This window comes from Onychomys torridus, chromosome 2 (genome assembly GCF_903995425.1).
Source record: "Onychomys torridus chromosome 2, mOncTor1.1, whole genome shotgun sequence".
NCBI classification, from domain to species: Eukaryota; Metazoa; Chordata; class Mammalia; order Rodentia; family Cricetidae; genus Onychomys; species Onychomys torridus.
The window spans coordinates 64,759,178-64,780,707 of NC_050444.1; positions in this window are offsets into that span (position 1 = coordinate 64,759,178).

Genomic DNA, 21,530 nt, shown 5'->3' on the forward strand with positions numbered 1-21,530 from the left:
CTTCCCTTAAAAACAAAAACAAAAACAAAAAACAACTACTGACGCACGTTCATGAGACAGAGTAATGGGCGTCACAAAGACGATTTCTTTCCAGTCCGTCTGGGAGTTTGGCCAAATTCACTCCGCCTCACACACACACTCCCTTCCTTTCTCCGGCTTCTCATTCCCCTTCCCCTGACAAGTTCTTCTAACCGTTCCTTAACTGTAGGTGAGGTTTGCACTTAACCGTCAATTTAAATTATAATGGTGCCCTAGAGCATGTAGCTGCTCATATGCTTCAATCGAAATTTAGCTTAAATATACAGTCTAAGGTAACATACTGTGTGGTGTACCTAAATATTGATAAACATGGAGATTTCTTTTTATTTTGGCTTAGATACTAATTAACTCAGAGAAAACACGCCCCCCCCCCCCAAATATGGCCATTCAATAACTCTGGTTTGGGGTATCAATTAAGGTGGGTCTACGTGTCATGTTTCAAAACCCAAAAAATTAAGTTACAACAAGCACTGTACCTTTTGGACAGGAACAGTATTTACGAAGCAAGAAATTCAAAGAGTAAAAGCAAAACTTTTTTAATCTGGTAAAAGCAACAGGAATCAAGAGGAAAGAATTTATTTTTCAGAAGTAGAGCGGATGGGGTCAGAGGGGAGGTGGAGGGAGAGACTGGGAGGAGAGGAGGAAGGGAAACTGAGGTCAGGATGTAAAAATAAATAAGTAATAAAAGAGTTTGTTTTTGCCTTTCTGTTTGGAAATGCAAAGAGACCGTGCATGCCAGAGACAAACCAGAACTGTGCAGTGAGTGACCATACAGTCACAAGCCAGAGTGAGCAGGGCAAAGATGTTTAAACATTAATAGATGTGACAGATTTAAAACCAAAGCTGCCCCCTTCCTCCTTTAGATGGCCTTGGTGTCTGACAGTGAAGCCACAGCACTGGAGGGGCCTGGCCTTACTCACATGAGGTCCTAGGTAGCACAGCTCCCTGTGGAGACGCCTGTGTGTCTCCATCCCGTGTCACGGCTGTGTCCCCGAGATGTGGTAGGAATCGCTGAGCAACAGTCTGTCCTCCTGGCTTAGCTGGCACTGAGTGGTCATTAGTAAGCACCTGCGGTCCAGACTAACCCTTAAGCTCTGCCTCTTTGAAAAGGGGGGGAGGGTGTGGCTCTGAACTCTTCCTGTGTTCCTGGACAGTGGGTTTGAAGCAGGAGGAGAGCAGGAACCTGAGCTCCACTTCCCTGTTCGTGATATGTTGACTCAACTCAGTGATTTTATTTCCAATTAAAAAAAAAAAGTTTCTGACTATAAACCACTGATACCTACAATGAAAATTTCTATTGTTCTTTTCACACAGGCACCTGCAGAACACCCATGGATGCATTACTCTGAACAAAGCAGTTAAGAGACTAGAGACTTGTTAGGATTCCTTAACAACCACAAACGTCTCTGTGTTTAGAACCTTTGGCTTCTTAGACTGAAGGAAAATCAAATCACTTTCATCTCAGCTGTTAGAACAGAAACTAGGCTTCAGCTTACAAAGAATGCAGTATGTGTCATTAGTGTCCAGGGACCCCCCAAAGGGATTCAGGCTAATGATCTGCTCATCGCCAAACCCACCCCTCCATTTCAATGGGAAACAGTCATTTGTACAGTTCCCTACTGTACCCACCTTATCTACCGCACCACGACGACAACGACAACGTTCCTTACGGTCCACTTAAGGAAAGCTATAATTTTAAAAGGTAAAGTACCTTGCTGGGTGCAGCAGTATGCACCTATGGTCTCAGCACTCCACAACGTGAAGAGGGCCTTGGGTTTGAGGTCAGCCTGGAAACAGTCTGAGCTGGCTAATTTGATGTCAACTTGACATCTGAAAGGAGGGAACCCCAACTGAGAAAATGCCTGTAGATCGGCCTGTAGGCAAGCCTGCAGAGCATTTTCTTGGTTAGTGATTGATGTTGAGTCTGGCTGTGGGCTTGCTATAAATCATCTGTATTATGTCGAGGTATGTCCGTTGTATCCCTAATCTCTCCAGGACTTTCATCATGAAGGAGTGTTGGGTTTTATCAAAGGCCCTTTCTGCATCTAATGAGATGATCATGGGGTTTTTGTCTTTACTCTGTTTACATGGTGTATTACATTTATTGATTTTTCATATATTGAACCAGCCCTGCATCTCTGGGATAAAGCCTACTTAATCATGGAGGATGATCTTTTTGATGTGTTCTTGGATTTGGTTTGCAAGTATTGTATTGAGAATTTTCCTATCTATATTCATCAGGAAAATTGGTTTGTAATTCTCTTTCTTTCTTGAGTCTTTTTGTGGTTTGGGGATGAGGGTGACTGTGCTCTCATGAATTGAATTGGGTAATGTTCCTTCTGTTTCTATTTTGTGAAATAATGTGAAAGAGTATTTACGTTAATTCTTCTTTGAAAGTCTGAGAGAATTCTGCACTAAAACCATCTGGCCCTGGTTCTTTTTTTTTTTTTGGCTTTGTCTTTTGTTTTGTTTTTTTTGGTTGGGAGATAAATTGCAGCTTGTATTTCACTAGGAGTCATAGGTCTGTTTGATCTGCTCTTGATTTAATTTTGATAGGTGATTTTTTTTAAAGCTATCCATTTCTTTTAGATTCTTGAATTTTGTGTGGTACAGGTTTTTAAAGTATGACATTATGATTCTCTGGATTCCCTCAGTGTCTGTTATGTATCCCTTTTCGTTTCTAATTTTATTAATTTGGATCTTCTCTTCTCAGCTTTTAGTTAATTTGGCTAAGGATTTGTCAATCTTAGTCATTTTCTCAAAGAACCAACTCTTTGTTTCATTGATTTTTTAAAATTTATTTCTATTTTATTGATTTCAGCCTGGAATTTGATTGTTTTTTGCCTTCTATTCCTTTGGGGTGTTATTTCTTCTTTTAGTTCTAGAATTTTCAGGTGTGCTTTAAGTTGCTAGTATGAGATCTCTCTCTTTTTATTTTTTTGTTTTTTCAAGACAGAGTTTCTCTGTGTAACAGTACTGGCTGTCCTAGAATTCGATTTGTAGACCAGGCTGGCCTTGAACTCACAGAGATCTACTTGCCCCTGCCTCCCAAGTGCTGAAATTAAAGGTGTGAGTCACTATCACCTGGCTCAATTTATATATAGGTATTTAGCACTATGAATTTGCCTTTTAGAATTACCTTAATTGCATCCCTTAAGTTTGGCTATGCCATGTATTCATTTTCATTCAATTCTAGAAAGTCTTTCATTTCTTTCCTAATTTATCTTGTGTAACACAAATCTTAAAAGGTCTTTTTGTTTTGTTTTGTTTTGTTTTGTTTTTGTGTTTCGAGACAGGATTTCTCTGTGTAGCTTTGGAGGCTGTCCTGAAACTCACTCTGTAGACCAGGCTGGCCTCGAACTCACAGAGATCTGCCTGGCTCTGTCTCCCAAGTGCTGGGATTAAAGGCATGTGCCACCACTGCCTGGCAAAAAGGTCTTATAATAAAACACCCAAAGCCAGACGTTGGGGTAAAAGCTGAAACATCAGAGAAACAAAACAAGCCAGCCACAAGTTCTTACCTCTACGAGATCCTCAGTCTCAAGACAGTGAGTTCCTGTTTCCTCACGCCTTCTATACCTTTTTCTGTCCTGCCATCTCACTTCCTGGGATTAAAGGTATGTGTGCTTCCCAAGCAAAGGTATAAGATCTCAAGTGTTGGGACTAAAGGTGTGTGCCTCCATGCCTGGCTCTGTTCCCAGTGTGGCCTTAAACTCACAGAGATTCAGACTGTTGATTTTATTGTTGTTGATACCCAGCTTTAATCTGTGGTGGTCAGATAGGATGCAAGGAGTTATTTCAGTTTTCTTGTATCTGTTGAGACTTACTTTGTGACTGAGCATGTGGTCAATTTGGGGGAAAGTTCCATGAGGTGTTGAGAAGAAGGTACATTATTTTGTGTTTGGATGAAATGTTCTGTGAAGATGTAAGAGGGTTTTCTTAGAGAAGAGGGATGATTTGGGCTCACTGCCTGAGAGGTTACAGCTGCTCGTAGCAGGGAAGGCACAACAGAATTTAGGGGACTCCTGTCACCTCACCAGACCAGGAAGCAGAAACTGACATGTGTGTATGTTTGTTGTTGTTTTAAGGAAAACTCAGATATAGAGAGAATATATTCCAACTCCAGAAGTATTACACAAGTTGACACTACAAATACATATATATATATATATATATATATATATATATATATATATATATAAAATTATTTTAGTTTTTGAAATTATGTAATCCAGTCTGGCCTTGAACTTCTTTCTGGTTCTCCTGCCTCCACCTTTCAAGTGTTGGGCTCAGTATCTTGTTGTGGTATTTGCTCTTCCCATGACCTTGAGCTATAGGGCTGGAAGGAGCCATTGTACATGACCTCTTGAAAGGAAAGGGAGAGGGTTCAGTCAGTAGAGCATGAGACTCTTAATCTCAGGGTTGTGGGTTCCTGGCCCATGTTGGGCATTAGATAAAGCAATAAATGCACTGGAGTCTGTTTAAAAAGTATTAGGAAATTTATTAGGGTAAATTGAGGAAATACACTCATGAATACAGAGCAGACAGCTGGAGTCATCCTCTGATCTGACCAGGAGCAGGGAGAAGGGGCATGTGACCCTTCTCCCTCTCGTTTTAAGAGGTCACATTCAATGGCAGGAAGCACTGCCTCCTTCAGGCCCATTAGCCCAAGGTATTATCTTGATTACAGAATTATATTTTTATAGTGTACATTTTGAGAAATACGATCTTGTCAAGACTGACTCAAACTCATAGCAATCTTGCCTCTGCTCCCAATGCAGGAATTAAAGGAGAGCGCTACCATGCCCAGCTGCTGTGTGATTTTTGTTGTTGTTTTGTTTTGTGTTTGTGAGACAAGGTCTCACTATATAGTCCTGGATGGCTTCGAATTCAGAGATCCACCTCCTCTGCCTCTCCAGTGCTGGGATTAAAGGTGTGGACACCACACCGGCACTAGTGTGATTTATTTTAAGAGTTAGGATTGGAAGGTCATCCTCAACTACATAGTGAGTTCAAGGACAGCCTGAGCTAAATGAGACCCTACTCTAAAAAAAAAAAAAAAAAAAAAAAAAAAAAATTGAAGAGGATGGCTCAGCAGGTAAAGGTGCTTGTCATAAAGCCTGGAACCCACACGGTAGAGAAAATCAACAAGCTGACCTGCTCCATGTCCATACACACGTAGACAAACACAATAAATAAATGTAAAAAAAAAAAAAGGAGCAAGATTTCAAATTAGACATAATCTCATATTTTTGTAGACTCAATATTTAGGTAAACTTTATAAATATAACTCCATTGTTCTATATCTTTTCTTTACAAATAAAATTATACCTTAGCCAGGAATGGTGGTGCATGCCAGAATGAATCCCCAGCACTTGGGAGGTAGAGGGAGGAGGATCACCTAGGGCCAACCTGGTCTATGTAGTGAGTTATAGGCAAGGGAGGGATACATAGTGAGACTCTCTCAAAACAAAACAAAAAGGATAGGCCTTAGCTTTATGCTGTCAATGAAATAATGTTTGTACTTCCACAGGCCACAGTTAGCCCCGGCTCACTTTCCATGGGCATGCGTGTTTTCTGTAGGAAAGACCAACAGATAAAACTGCACACTGGAAAGGGGCTTTGTGGTGGTATTGTGTTCCCCAAAATATTGTGCACTCTAATAAACTTATCTGGGGTCAGAGACAGAGCAGCCACAATATTAAACATAGAGGTTAGGCAGTGGTAGCACACGTCTTTAATCCCAGCATTCCAGAGGCAGAGATCTACCTGGATCCAAGGATACAGCCAAGCATGGTGATTTATGCCTTTAATCCCAGAAAGTGAGCCTTTAATCCCAGGGAGTGATGGCAGAAAGCAGAAAGATATATAAGGTGTGGGGACCAGGAACTAGAAGCTTTTGGTGTTTAAGCTTTTAGGCTTTTGAGCAACAGTTCAGCTAGATTCATTTTGGATAAGGACTCAGAGGCTTCCAGTCTGAGGAAACAGGATCAGATGAGGAACTGGCGAAGTGAGGGAGCTATGGCTTGTTCTGCTTCTCTGATCATTCAGCATCCACCCCAATAACTGGCCTCAGGTTTGATTTTATTAATAAGTACCTTTAAGATTCCTGCTACAGAGCTCCACACTTGGGTCTGTTCTAATAGCCAGGCAGGTGCATCATGCACCCTGCAGAAGAAATAAATGCTAAGCAGACTCCTAGAGCCCTGGGACACACCGTGCTTCCCAAGAGGTTAGAGGACAGGAAATCACTGAGCAGACAGTGAGCTTGGATTTCTAGGTGTGTCCACACTGCAGAGTGCCCACCTGTGTAAACGCACAACCATGTTCTCTGACTTGAGAGATGGTGGCAGTGAGTGTATCCAGGACTGAGCAAAAGTAAGGCTTCTAAGGCCTGGAAGACAGGATCAGGGTTAATCTTTGAAGACTAAAAGCGGTAACAGAGGAGAATACAGAACTGGGGTGCTGAGCAAGTGAGAAATGCCAGCAGCGGGTAAGAACAGGACGGACTCCTTTGGCAAAGTAGGATTTGGGCAGAAGGTGAGAGGAGAGGAGTGATGAAGAGTTCTGAAGGAGTTCTGCTGCCCTTGCCCTGTGTGTGTGCAGGCAAGCACATGCTCACACAAGTCCATGGTGTGACTAGCCGGGGTAGGGCAGTGAGGAACCCCACAAGTCCATGGTGTGACTAGCCGAGGTAGGGCAGTGAGTAACATGGGCCATTTGGTGTTTCCCGGGTGGGTCAGCTTCCTCAGAAGCATGATTCAATCATAAAGTAGATCCACAGAAATTTCTACTCACACTCCTCAATAGCCAAAGTCCAAAACTAAAGTGTCCGCAGATCTGTGCTCCCTTTCCAGGCTGTAGGGGACACTTTCTATTTGGCTCTTCCAGCTTCTGGTGACCATACTGGTGGCTGTAGCCATTTGTTGGTTTACTTGGCTTCTGCCCATGTCATAACAGCCTCTTCTGGGCATCCAAAAAGCAGTCTTCTCTTCTGCATGCCCCCTGTGTAGCTCTTTTAAGGACACTGGTCACTGGATTTAGGAACTGCCTTGGATAATTAGATGAGTTACTCTCCTCACTGCTGTGGCAAATACCTGACCACAGAAAGCAACTTCAAGAAGGAAGCGCTGATTTGGGTTCACCATTCATCATGGTGGCAGGAGCTGGAGGCAGCTAGTCACAGCGAATGTGCGGTTGGGAAGCCAGGGGAGATGAGTGCTGGTCCTCAGCTCGCTTTCACCTAATGTATTCAGTCTGAGACTCCAACCCATGGAATGGCACTGTCTGTAGAAAGAATGGATCTTCTCATCTCAGCCCAGTCTAGAAACCCCTCACAGGCATGTTCAAGATTTAGCTACTAGCTACTTGGCCGTTTGCAGATGAACGGTCCTGATAGGCTGACGGTCACCTGCAGCAATGGAGGCTAATTCCATCTCATGGTGCTCTGTCACATCTGTGGACACTTTTTTCAGATTTTGCAATACTCAGAGATTTGCAGACCTATCTGTTGAAATTTAATATGTTAGTTTGGCTGGACCACCAAACCCAGGTTTTTGTAGTTGTGGGGTAAGGGAGGGACTGAACCAGGGTTGTAGACTTTCTAGGCATGCATTCTATTACTGGGGTAAACCATAATTCCAATACTCACATATTTGCTCAAAAATTACTCCTGGTTGCTGTGGATATCGCTCTGTATAAATAAAATGCTGTTTGGCCAGTGACCAGGCAGGAAGTATAGGCGGGACAAGAGAGAAGAGAATTCTGGGAGATGGAAGGCTGGGACAGTGAGACGCTGCCAGCGACCGCCATTGACAAGCAACATGTAAAGACACCGGTAAGCCACGAGCCACGTGGCAAAGTATAGATTAATAGAAATGGGTTAATTTAAGATAAAAGAAGTAGATAACAAGAAGCCTGCCACACCATACAGTTTGTAAGTAATATAACTCTTTGTGTGCTTACTTGGTTGGGTCTGAGTGACTGTGGGACTGGTGGGTGAGAGATTTGTCCTGACTGTGGGCCAGGCAGGTGTTAGTTACTTTGGCGCTCTTACCCCGTGAGGAACACATCCCGAACACGACAAATCCACAGAAGAGCTGTTTATTAATATAGGATAGAAAGAGACAGACGTGACAGGCCACATGGTCAAGAGAAAAGGAAGAGAGGAGAAGAAGAGGAGAGGAGAGAGAAGAGACCTGTGCAAAATGGCGCCGGCTTTTTAAAAAGTGGGCCTCGCATGCGTACAGGAACGCATGTGGCTACTCCACGCATGCGCGTAGATTACATGGCCGCTCGCGCGCTTTATGCAACCATGTAAAGCCACAGAGTCCTAGTCACTCGAGATGTTTTGACCTGGAAATGGCTATTTTGAACCAGAAATAACTAGGCAGTCCGCCGGGCAAGCCCAACCGTGTGGGCATGTTGTGACTTCCTATCAGCAGGAAAACACTAACTACACCAGGTGGTTTCCTGGGGTGTTTGAAGATGTGATTTATATTTAAAGGGATGGGCTTGAGTACAGTAGATTGCCCTCCATAGCATGGGCAGGTTTCATCCAGTCCAGTCCAAGTGAATACAAGAAAAAGCTGACCTCTCCCAAGCAGGAAGGAGTCTGTCTGTCAGTACAAGTATCTGTCTGTCAGTACATTTGTCTGCAATATGGACATTTCCTGGATTTCTGGCCCAATTGCCTTTGAATTTGAACCACAAGTCTCTCCTGAGTCTAAATAGCCTGCCACCTTCAGCCATCAGGTTTTAAATGCAACAAGCTATGATCGATGCCTTGAGATAAATCTCTTTACAAGTATGTACAATTGATTTGTGTCTCTAGTGAGCCCTGACCAATACAGGCTGTGGCAATCTCTGGGGGCCTCTTTCCCAGAGCTTTAATTCTTTGAGTTTTCTATCAGAGAGGAAGCTTCCTCGGGAAGATTCCTTTATCAAATCCCTCACAGTGGCTCATCAGACTCATCACTGAAGCCCAGAACTCTCCTTCCAGGAGCCGAACAGCATTCTGTATGCTGACTCGCCCTTTCTCCTGGTCCAGAGACTGTGAAAGAGAGGGACAAGGCTGCTGTGTAATCGCCCACAGCTGTGCTTGAAGTCTACCTCTGCCGGTTACTCGTGAATGATCTTGGACAACTTAACATTTCTAAGGTCCATCCTGTTCCTGGACCAATGACCATAAAGTTAGCTGGAGTGGCTGCTTAGGCAGAGTGTGCACACACACACACACACACACACACACACACACACACACACACACACCAAGCTTGATGCTTGAGTTCCCTTCCTTTCCGTACAACCAGAACGATGATACTGGGTCTCCATGTCTGCCTGCACTAAACACTATCTGCGATATTTTTATTTTTTATCTCTCTTAAAATCAACTCTTCTATTTTTGTTTTGTTTTTCAGTTGAGATGGGGTCTCATGTAGCCCAGGCCGCCTTGGAATTCACTATGTTGGCAAGGTTGACCTTGAATTTCCGACCCTCTTCCTTCTGTTCCCCTGAGCTATGATTACAGGTACACACTCTCAGAACACTATCCAAGAGTGGAGTGATGCAAAATGAATTCTGAGTGCTTGTGGGAAAACTCCAAGAAAACAAGAGACTTACAACCTCAGTTTACTAAAAGCATGGAGTTGCTCTTGGGTTGTCCTTTCATGCCCCCAGGTGTGTGGGTAAGAGTAAATTTACTTCAGATTATTCGCTACAACTGGCTGTTGTTATTTATTTATATGCCTCTATGGAAAAATGTTTTGTTTTGTTTGTTTTTTGCCATGTGCAACTTGATTACATACAGCTTGAATTCATGAGAACTTTATTTAAGTGACCATTCTTAACCCTCGGGGTATAAATGGTCTGATGCTCTGAATAAAGTTGGCTGTTGCAGGAGACTTTAGTCTGCCTCATTTTTAGGCTCCATTCTCCCAGTTGTGGTGAACATACCACCAGCCCAGTTTCATGTGGTTGAAACTGGGCTCTACACATGCTAGGAAAATGCTCTCTACCTCCAGCCCTTCCTTACATCAAAATAAAAACAAAAAACTGGCCTACTAAAACGGCTTGTTAAGTAAAGGCGCTTGCTGCCAAGCCTGATGACATTAATTCAGTCCCTGAAACCTTCATGACAGAAGGAGAAAGCTGACTCCCAATGTTGTCCTCTGACTCCCATGTATGTACCATGGCAGACACATGCCCACAGACATATACGTGCACACAAAAGAAATAAAGATGTAATTTTAAATGTTTAAACTTAGTTTTAATCAATAACATTTACTAAAATCATGTTTAACATGCTAATTTTCCAGCACATAATTGTAGTTGTTGTTTTTCCTCTTTTACTCTTTTGGGGGGCCTGGTGCCCAGATCCCAAATAAATCTCACACAGAGGCTTCTTCTTAATTATGAATGCCCAGCCTTAGCTTGGCTTATGCCTAGCCAACTTTCCTTAAATTAGCCTGTCTATCTTTTGCCTCTGGGCTTTTACCTTTCTCTATTTCTGTATACCTTTTCTTTCCTTCTTACTCCATGTCTGTAGCACAAATTGCTAAGTGGTCTTATTAGTAGAAAACCCAGAGCCAGATATTGGGGTGAAAGCTGAAAGATTAGAGAAGCAGAGCAAGCCAGCCACAAGTTCTTACCTCTATGAAATCCTCAGCCTCAAGAAAGAGACTTCTCGTTTACTCATGCCTTATAGACCTTTCTGTGCCCTGCCATATCACTTCCTTCCTAGTGCTGGGATTAAAGGCGTGTGCCACCATGCCTGGCTCTATTCCCAGTGTGGCCTGGAGCTCACAGAGATGGATCTCTGCCTCTGGAATGCTAGGATTAAAGGCATGTGCTTCCACTGCCTGACCTCTATGTTTAATATAGTGGCTGGCTTTGTCTTCTGATCCCCAGGCAAGCTTTATTAGTGTACACAATGTATCACCACAATGTCTGGCTGTGTAGGTGGGTGGCTGGGTGGCTGGGTGACTGGGTGGCTGGGTGGCTGGGTGGCTGGGTGGCTGGGTGGCTGGGTGGCTGGGTGGCTGGGTGGCTGGGTGGCTGTGTAGGTGGGTGGCTGTGTGGCTGTGTGGCTGTGTGGCTGGGTGACTGGGTGGCTGGGTGGCTGGGTGGCTGTGTAGGTGGGTGGCTGGGTGGCTGGGTGGCTGGCCCCTGAAGTCCTCCTCTCCTTGTTCTCTTGTTTCTTCTTCTTTTCCTCCCAGATTGCTCCTTCTATTTATTCTCTCTGTCTGTCCTGTCTCCAGCTTTGCTATTGGCCATTCAGTTCTTTATTAGACCATCAGGTGATTTAGACAAGCACAGTAACACAGTTTCACAGAGTTAAAAAAAATGCAATATAAACAAAAGTAACACACCTGAAAATAATATTCTACACATAATAGATTCATTTAGTTACTCATTCAAGACATAGAAAATGTTTGTTTAGTAAGATTAAGAGGTTAGTTATGTACTTTTTCTAGAAAAATTATAATGAATACATTGATAAGCATTCAGCATATGTGTACATTTTATTTATTGTATGTGTGTGAGTAATATGCACGCATGTGTGCAAATACACACAGGCCATGGTGCACATGAGCAGGCCAGAGGACATCTTCGAAGGGCCATTTCTCCCCTTCCACAGTGGGTTTTCAGGCATTGAGCTCAGGTTGCCAGGCTTGTACGGCAAGTTCTTTTACCACAGAGCCCTCTTGTGACCCTAACGTGCCTTTTATGTTAGGTAATTTAGTCTGGCTTTAAGTTCTGTTTGTTTACATTTGTTTTGTTTTGTTTTGTTGAGTCAGGCTGTCTCCGTGTAGCTCAGACTGGAGGGAACTTTGTATGTAGCCTAGACTGGCATTGAATTCATGATTCTCCTGCCTCACAAGTACTGGGATTACAGATGTGTGCTACCATGTCCAGCTTGTTGTAAGCCCCTTAGTGCCCAGGCTAATCCCCAAGCCCCTGTATACTTACAGATGGGTAGACTGACCGCTGAGGAAGTCTTTACCACAGAGCCAAGGGAGGGTGCACCAGATCCTCTGCTTTGGGCTGGAATCCTGCTTCTGTTCCTTGTTTGCCTCCGTGGGAGGGACGCAGATAAGTTGGAGGGTGTAAAAATGACTGAAAATGAAATGGATTTGAGGGCCGCTGCCCGTGTGTGTGTGTGTGTGTGTGTGTGTGTGTGTGTGTGTGTGTGTTCTCATCTGTTCCTTCAGGTTCCTTTTCCACACAGCTCACTGGTTCAGTTCGTGCAGGGACAGTCACACTGACCATTGCTTTATTCCTGGCTGCCCTCCTCTCTGTATGCCACAGGTGTCTGGGCTCATATAATGAGCCTTAAAACCATAAGGAGCAACTTGAAGGCAGGAGTGAAGGAGACGCCAACTATGTTGGTTAATTTAGCTGTCCACCCGATGAGATTCAGAAGCACCAAGGAAGCACTCCTCTGGGTGTGTCTGTGAGGAGTTTCTAGATTCGCTTAGTTGAGATGTGAAGGTCCAGTCTAACTGCTGTTGGCAACATTCCAAGTCCTGGGGTCCCAGAACTCAAAAGACAAAGCAAGCTGAGAACCCCCATTCACCTCTCTCTGCCGCCTGTCTGCAGACATGTGACCAGCTGAGCTCCACCATTCACCTCTCTCTGCCGCCTGAAACTCCTGTTGCCATGACTTCTCAACCATAATGAACTATATCCTCTTGAACTGTGAACCAAAACAAAGCCTTCATCTTTAAGTTGCTTCAGTCAGGGGTTTCCTGTGGGGACAGGAACGGTCACTACTACATCACTGTTGGGCTAAGCTTTGATGGCCCTGCAGCTTTGCCAGACCCTGTAACCCAGAGCTTTAACTAACCCAATGGCTCCCAATCCTGTGTGATTTTCCAAGCCTCCTCCTGGCTGGGAGTTGAGCCTCGGTCAATTACTTTCTTTGTCTTTTACATGTTCAAGGCTTTCCTTTCTCTCAGGGCCTTCCTTCCTTCCGTGTGCTAGCATGGTCTCCTGTGGCAAAAACGAAATCCACCAGCCCAAATCAGTTCTCCTGCTATCCTGTGCTTCCCCTGTGGGAGCCGTTTCTTCCCTCTCTTCACAACACCAACAGAGTGAGTGGGCTTCCTCCAGGATCTGCAGCTGCCAGCTGTTCAGTTCTTCAGTTTTCCAGTCTGAGTTCAGCCCCACCACCTTGCTGATACTACTGTCCGCAGGAGTGGTAGCCTCTCGTGACCTTGGTCTACCTCTGTAGCCAGGTACCCTCGGACCCTGCCTTAGCTGTGGCCCCAGATAACTTTACACTGACTCTCCAAGGATATTCCTGACTTACTGTCTCTCCCTGCCCCCGTGAGGCCATGGGGCCATATCCTCTGACCTACTTCCCTATCTCCTGACACTCCTCCTGTCTCAGAGAAACCCAAGTGTGTCATCCTATGTCTCAGCAGTGTGGCCCACCATCTGTCTTCTAGTTAGGAGGACAATAGCATGATTCATTTTCAATCTCTCTCGGAGTCCGGAGCTCAAGCCAGTGAGAGCAGTTTAGGTTTTCAGAGCAAGTGTGATTGTGAGGCCAATGGCTCAGAAGAACAAAAAGATGTGGAGAGGAAGGCACTCCAGAGCCACCGCTTTCTGTTGACCGGAAGAGCAGTCAACTGGTGGGAGGTCCATGCAAACAGAGGCCCCTGGAGTTGAGAGCATTGTTGAGCAAAGGCTACCATAGTAGCTCTCTACCCAAAGACACCCAGGGCAGGAGAGACGGTGGCAGCGTAAATCTCTCTTTCCTGAGCTGCTCTCCTGTTTCTAAGAGCTCTCTTTGCTTCCATCAGCTTTGACACTGGAGCTGCCTTCCAGCCAAGGAGCACACAGGTGCTGGTCTTGAGGTGGGGGAGGTACTGAGGAGGAGGTCTGATGTGGACTCTAAACTTGCTCTCTTGTTCAGGAAGGTGGACAGTGGAGGGGTGTGTGGGGGAAGATCTGCTCTGACATGAAGGCTCTAGAAACAGGATCTCTAAAGGAAGCAATTAAGAGCACCACCCAAGTGTCCACACTGGTTTTTCTTGTTTATGACATTAGTCTTGCTCACTGTCCTCTCGCTCACCTGCTCCTTGTATTTAATATTCTGCCTCCAGCACACCCTCTTAATCGCTGGTAATTAAGCAATCACTCTAAGTTTCCACTCATATGACTGTCTGTGCCTCCCTATCCATCTGCAAAATTAGGGCAATATCTGATTCCAAGACTTCCCGGAGAAGCTGAGCTCGGTGGTTGGCCCACACCTGTATCCATCCCAGCATTTGGAAGCTGAGTCAGTAAGATCACTGAGGCATGGGTTCCAGGCTAGCCTGGTCAACATAGTAGATTCCAGGCCAGCCAGAGATACTTAGTAAGACTCTGTCCTGAGAAGAGGAGACTGGGAGATGACTTATGGGTAAAAGCACTTGCTAAACAACTGGGACGTGAGTTTGAATCTGCGGAGCTGACATAAAAGCCAGATGTAATAGTGTGAACATCTGAATCCCTCATCTCCTGTGGGGACATAGGAGGTGTGGACAGGAGAATCTCCAGAAACTCATGGACCAGCTGACCTGGCATCCACAGAAGAAAACCAGCAAAGAGACTCTTTCTCACACAAGGTGGAAGGTTGTCTTCTGAACTCCACACAAATGTGTCTGAACACACACACACACACACACACACACACACACACACACACACACACATATATATAATTTTATTTATTTTTATTTATACATTGTGATGCTGGGGACTGAATTCCAGCTCTTATTCATGCTAGGCAAATATACCCTAATCCTTTAACATTTTAAATGTAAAAACATAACTTTTGTGCAAACATAAAATGAAAATAGGGTCCTGTAGAGACAGCTAAGTAGTCAAGAGCACTGGCTGCTTTTGTGTAAGACCTGACTCAGAATCATTTGCAACTCCAGTTCCAGGGAATTTGTATCCTCTTCTGACATCTCTGAGATCCTGTACAGGGTGTACATACATAAACTTAAGCACACACATCAAATAAATAAATAATAAATAAATGTTAAAGCTTTAAAATAAACATGGGTGAAGGCTCTCACTCGTCTTATGCAAAGGTGCCAGTAAGCTGCTAAGACTGTCTGATGCCAGACATGGTGCATGCTTGTAATACCAGCATTCCAGAGTGGAGGTATGCTGTGGATATCACTCTGTATAAATAAAATGCTGATTGGCCAGTAACCAGGCAGGAAATATAGGCGGGACAAGCAGAGAAGAGAATTGTGGGAGGTAGAAGGCTGGGGAGGAGGAGACATTGCCAGCCGCTGCCATGAGAAGCAACATGTAAAGACACCGGTAAGCCACAAGCCATGTGGCAAAGTACAGACTAACAGAAATGGGTTAATTTAAGAGTAAGAGCTACACAATGGTAGGCCTGAGGTAATGGCCAAGCAGTTTAAATAATATAAATGTCTGTATGATTATTTTATACGTGGGTTGTGGGACCGCGGGAGCTTGGTGGAACCTGGAGAGAAGCTCTCCAACTACAGAGGTAAGAAGATCAGGAGTTCAAGGCTAGCCTCGGCTACATAGCAAGATTATGACTAACTTAGAATACCTGAGACCTTGTCTTTAAAAAAAAAAATGGAAAATTTGAGGAAAGGAGACAAGAAGCAAAGATGGTTTTGCTAATAGAGTAGCTTTCTCTTATCCACAAGGTGCCCAGGATGTTGCCCAGAAGCCTGGAGCCAAATGCTGAACTGAAATGCATAAATAGAAAGTAGTGTTTTTAAAAGATATATTTTATCTTTTGTTTGATTGATTTTTGATACAGTATTTTACTGTGTAGCCCTGCCTGACCTAAACTCTCTCTGTAGACCAGGCTGGCCTCAAACTCACAAAGATCCTCCAGCCTCTACCTCCCAAGTGCTGGGATTAAAGGTGTGTGCCACCACTGCCCACCCTCTCTGTTTTTAATTATGTGTATGTCTGTCTGTCTCTGTGCATGTATGTGCACATGAATGTAGGTGCCCACAGAGGAAAGAAGAGGATGTCAGATCCCCTGGAGCAGGAGTTACAGGTGGTTGTGACTCACCCACTGTGGGTACTAGGAAGTGAACTTGGGTCCTTAGAGAGAGCAATAAGTACTCTCAACCACTGAACAATCTCTCTAGTGCCACAAAGAAGATTAACAACAACAACAATAATAGTTATAACAGTATTTTGGTATAAGTTATTTGACTCATACTTGTAATCCTAGCATTTGGTGAGGCTGAGGCAAGAGAATTGTGTGAATTTGAGACTATCATGGGTTACATAGATCCTGTCTCAAAACCAAAACAAAACAAATAATTGTTTAAATATTTATACCCAAAAGCATTGAGCCTAGAAGAGACAAATTCCATGAAGGATCTCTTAGGTACCAAGCCATTTATCGTAAGTAAGGAAAAGTGGGACAGATTTGGGAATTAATAGAGATTGAAAAGTTTAAACATTGCTGGAAAGATTGGATCTGTTGATGGAGAGGCTTGGTTTGCTGATGATGGAGAGGCTGGTTGTAAACAGAGGCAGAGGTTTTTCTGTCCCAACAGCCCAATCCCAAATAAACACACAAAAGCTTATATTAATTAAAAAATGCTCAGCCAATAGCTCAGGCTTATTACTAACTAGCTCTTACATTTAAATTAACCTAATTCTATTCATCTATGTATTGCCACATGGCTTGTGGCTTTACCTGTCCTCTAGCCTCTTGCTTCTTGGGCAGCTTGCTGGCATCTCTTTTGACTCCACCCTTCTTTATCCAAGTCCTCAGTTTGATTGTCCACCTAACTTTATCTTGACTTGCTACAGGCCAAATGGCTTTATTACTAACCAATGAGAGCAATACATATTCACAGCATCTTTCCTTTTCTGTATAATCAAAAAGGAAGGTTTTAATTTTAACATAGTAAAATTATATACAGCAAAACAGTTATCAAGCAATAATTATAGTTACAATATCTAGTCTATTTATATTTGACAAAATCAAAGAAAACACTCAATTATCCACCTTATCTTGGTGAGTCTAAAGTTTCATATCTAATTTTCCTTTTATCATAACTAAAGAAAACTATAATCATAACTATCTAGTCTTCAACTTCATCAAAGACCTGAGAAGGAAATAATATTACCCAAATAAGCAGAAAGTGTAGGCAAGTGACTTCCAAAAAAAATGTGAGAAATAACAGAAACAGCTGGCTGACTGGACAGTCACTCAAGGTTCCTCTGTAATGTTGGAGCATCCATTTTTGGCCTACAGGCCTGGCATATCTGACAGACTTTCCCTATGAAGCAGGAATTTTGAAGGACTGTCCTACCTTGTCTTGGCAGAGTTCAGCAGTCACCTTTCTTGCATCTTGCTGGTCCAGTTGGATAGTACCTGTTAGCAATTGAGGCAAGGGCAGTTTCTTTGCCCACATGGCTAGCTTTTGCCATAAAGAAAACAGACTCCATAAGGAGTTTCTTTGATGCCCATCATCTTTTCTGGAGTATAATGGTGCTGCCAGGAGCAGACGTGTCTCACTGTCTTGAAAAGTCTAAGTTTTTAAAACATTTTAAATGCCATATTCTGTAGGTCTTTGAAGTGTTTGAAGGTTACCTATCAATCTGAAATATATCTTTGTATACCTAGAAAACTTAACATGACTGTAAGTTTGACTATTACAGATGACTATTAATCTGTATTTCTTAATTTTACATTACAGTTTTAATTGAGCTGCATAAACTCAATATCTTAAAAGTAGAAATATACATATAGTATAACAAAATTAACTTTAACTTTGTATCAATAAACTAAAATCCATAACAATGTAAAATATTTTGAGATTAACAGCTGTTTTTTGGATTAAAATGGATTCAATAATCTACCCTTTCCCCCCATCATTTCTATATCATATCCCCCTTTCCTTTTTAGAAAGAGATTGACTAAATGAAAACAAACATTTATAATCAATATTTTGGGAATGTGGGCATAGTTTTGTAGACTACTTCCTGCTGATTGGTGGGTGTTGGTAATCTTTGAGGGACGCTAAGAAAATCAGAATAATTGCTAAGTTTTGGCTGGAGTATTTTGTGAGGCTGGATTATCTCAGTCAGCAGCCTTGAAGCTGTTTTGGGTGTTAAATCATCTGGACCATTTTTATTGGTGCAAGGTCCCCTTGTTCTGAAAATATATAAACTTTTAAAGGTAATATACATATCTGTATTAACACAAATATAAACTGTGCATTGTATACAAGCCAACCAAAGATAATTTTTTGTTTTATGTTTGAGCAGGTAAAATATATGTCATGTGTCTTGTAGTTTTAGGTTTATTTTTTCATGTCTGTAGTCAGGATTTCAAGGAGTCTTCCTTGATCAAACCTGATTTTCCTTAACCCAGAATGATCCATAGCCTCTTATTTCCTGTGGAAACAAAAGCATAACCTCTCCTGCAAGGTAACATATCTTTTGACTTAAATTTTGAAATCAAGATAATTTTAAAATATATAGGTTGGTTTAATTTAGTAGCTTTCACAATCAAATGTCTCTCAGTGTTTTCACCCATTAACAGTCAAAAAACTAAAGAAAACACAATACAATATAGAATCCAGACTCTCTGTTTATTTCCCATCTTTATGTAGCTTATCATTTTTTATTACTCTGTTCCCTTTTTAAGGATTTTTACTATTATTTTTAAATCTATGACTGTTTCTACCCTTTCTCTTCTCTCTGCCAAGCCTATGCACATTTTTCAAACATACTCATTTAGAGGAAAATTTTTGTCTGAATATCTCCTTACCGTGTATCTTTAACCCTTTTTGTCTGTATGAGCAAAAACCTTAAACCTACCACACAATGCATGGCTAAGTGATGCCTCTCTGTACTGCAGCCTGTGTGAAACTACAGGAATCTGCCATGCTGCAGCTTGAAATCATATGCCACCGCCAGGGTACACGTCTCTGTACCACAGCCTGCCTGAGAGACATGAACTAGGAAGCTGCTCTTGATTCCATTTTTGTGTGTTTAGAACCCTTTTTTTTAAAGCCTTCTCAGGCTTTATGTGGGTGTATATGCCCCATGTTGGGGGGCCATATGTAAACAGAGGCAGAGTTTTTCTGTCCTGACCATCTGGTCCCAAATAAACACACAAAAGCTTATATTAATTACAAAATGCTCAGCCAATAGCTCAGGCTTATTACTAACTAGCTCTTACATTTAAATTAACCCATTTCTATTCATCTATGTATTGCCACATGGCTCATGGATTTACTTGTCCTCTAGCCTCTTGCTTCTTGGGCAGCTTGCTGGCATCTCTTTTGACTCCACCCTTCTTTATCCAAGTCCTCAGTTTGATTGTTCCACCTAACTTTATCCTGACTTGCTATAAACCAAACAGCTTTATTACTAACCAATGAGAGTAATACATATTCACATCATACAAAAGGCTCATTCCACAGCAGCTAGGTCTACTGATGGTGGAGAGGCTGAGTCTGCTGATGATGGAGAAGCTGGGTCTATGGATTACACTCCTTACACATTTCTAAGTGGATCAAGTTGTTTAAGAAGGATGCCTTTCAAAGCAAGTCTTCAATCAGCTGTTATGGGGTATAGCTTACACATTCAACTTGACCATAGGTATATGGAGTGAATACATAGGATACAGTACTGTCTGTGGTTTCTGCCCCGACCCCCCTCACCAGGAGTCTTGGAATATTTCTCAACAGAGAGTTCTTCATCTCTGTTGCCTTTTTCCATGTCAATAACAAAACACTCTTCTTACAGGGCCATAAAGCCAGTCTGGTGCTGCCTGGATCCAGACATACTGGGTCTGTCCTGATAAGTTTATTACTCCTAGTCACTGACTATAGGAACTCTTCTCTCATTAGCATATTATGGGTATGAAGGGAGATGCTTAGGCAGCCATTTGGGCATTAGTTATTTCATTCCTGTATGAGGCAGGCTGGGGGCTAGCTGTCCATGACCTTCCACCAGAAACTGCCCTAACTGGCTATGCTGACTTCTCTCTCCCTTGCAAACTCTTCACCTTTCACCCTTGCAAGCCCTTGACACAAACCAGAAAAAGAAGTCACTGTAACCTTCAATTTACAAACCATGTGGCTTGTTATAATCATGCTCCTCCTCGGGGATGTCTCTTATATCACAGTTTTCAGCCCATCTACAGCTATGAAATGTTCTTATTTCTTATGTCTTTGATTAACATGTATTTCTTTGGAAGTAAGAACATTTTTTTCTCTACCATCAACTGACATGGCTGTTAAAAGACATTTATTAAACCAAGTGTGGTGGCACCCAGCACTTGGGAAGTAGAGGCAAGAGGATTAGAAATTCAAGGTCAGGGCTGGAGAGACAGCTCAGTAGTTAAGAGTATATATCATTCTTGCAGAGGGCCTGAGTTCCATGTCCAACACCCACATCAGGTAGCTCACAACTACCTATAACTCCAGCTCCGGGGAAATCCAACACCTACTTCTGGACTCTGCAGACACCTTCATTCACAAGCACAAACCCACCCATAGACAGACATAGACTCACAATTTTAAAAACAGAAAAATTCAAGGTCATGCTTGGCTACATAGTGAGTTTGAAGCCAGCTTGGTCTACATTAGACTCTGGGTTGTGGGGTGGGGCGAGAGCACAGTGGGCATGTATCTTAGTTGGCATTGGTAGAAGACCTACTCAACATGCATGAAATTGTGGGTTGGATCCTCAGCACCTTATACTGTGGGCATGGTGGCACAAGCCTGCAACCCCACCCAGCACTTGGGAAGTAGAGGCAGGAGGATCAGGATTTCAAGGCCAACCTGGGCTGCATAGACATAGTCTCCCCCAAAAATCGATTAGATCATTTCAGAATAGAGTTCTTTCTCTCTGCCTTCCTTTAGAATAATAACAGTTTACTAGAGAGCCCAGGCTCCCCTTGCTGTTTTCTGCCTCTTGCCAGGCCTAACACAGACCTGCAAAACAGTAACTCTTCTAATCAGGGCTGGTCTTTTACCTCACCTTCAGGGCTTAACTAAAATTTCCCCAGTCCCTATCCTTAGAAGCTACCGTGGTCTGGCAAGATGGCACACTGGGTAAAGGTGCTTGCTGCTGAGCCTGATGACCTAAGTTCACTTCCTAGATCCCATGTAGAGGAAGGAGAGAAGAAACTCCTATCTGCCTACAGGAGCTCCATAGCTTATACGCAGACAGACAGGCAGGCAGACAGACACAAATGCATAAATGTCCTAGGAAACCACTTGCCCTCTGAACAGTGAGATGGCACCGGGTGTGGCTGTATGAATCCACTTATTGATTTTTGTGATCTTCAGCAAGTCAGTGTAGGAGATCAGAATATGTCATCCCCAAATACACCTGTTTGGCACAAGGACTACTTTTGAAAGGGCCATTGTAAGGGAAACAAAGCCCCCCCCACTAGCTCTGCTAATTGCAGATTCAGTGGAAAATACTGCACTCTGCCCCCACGCCCCATATCAGAAAAG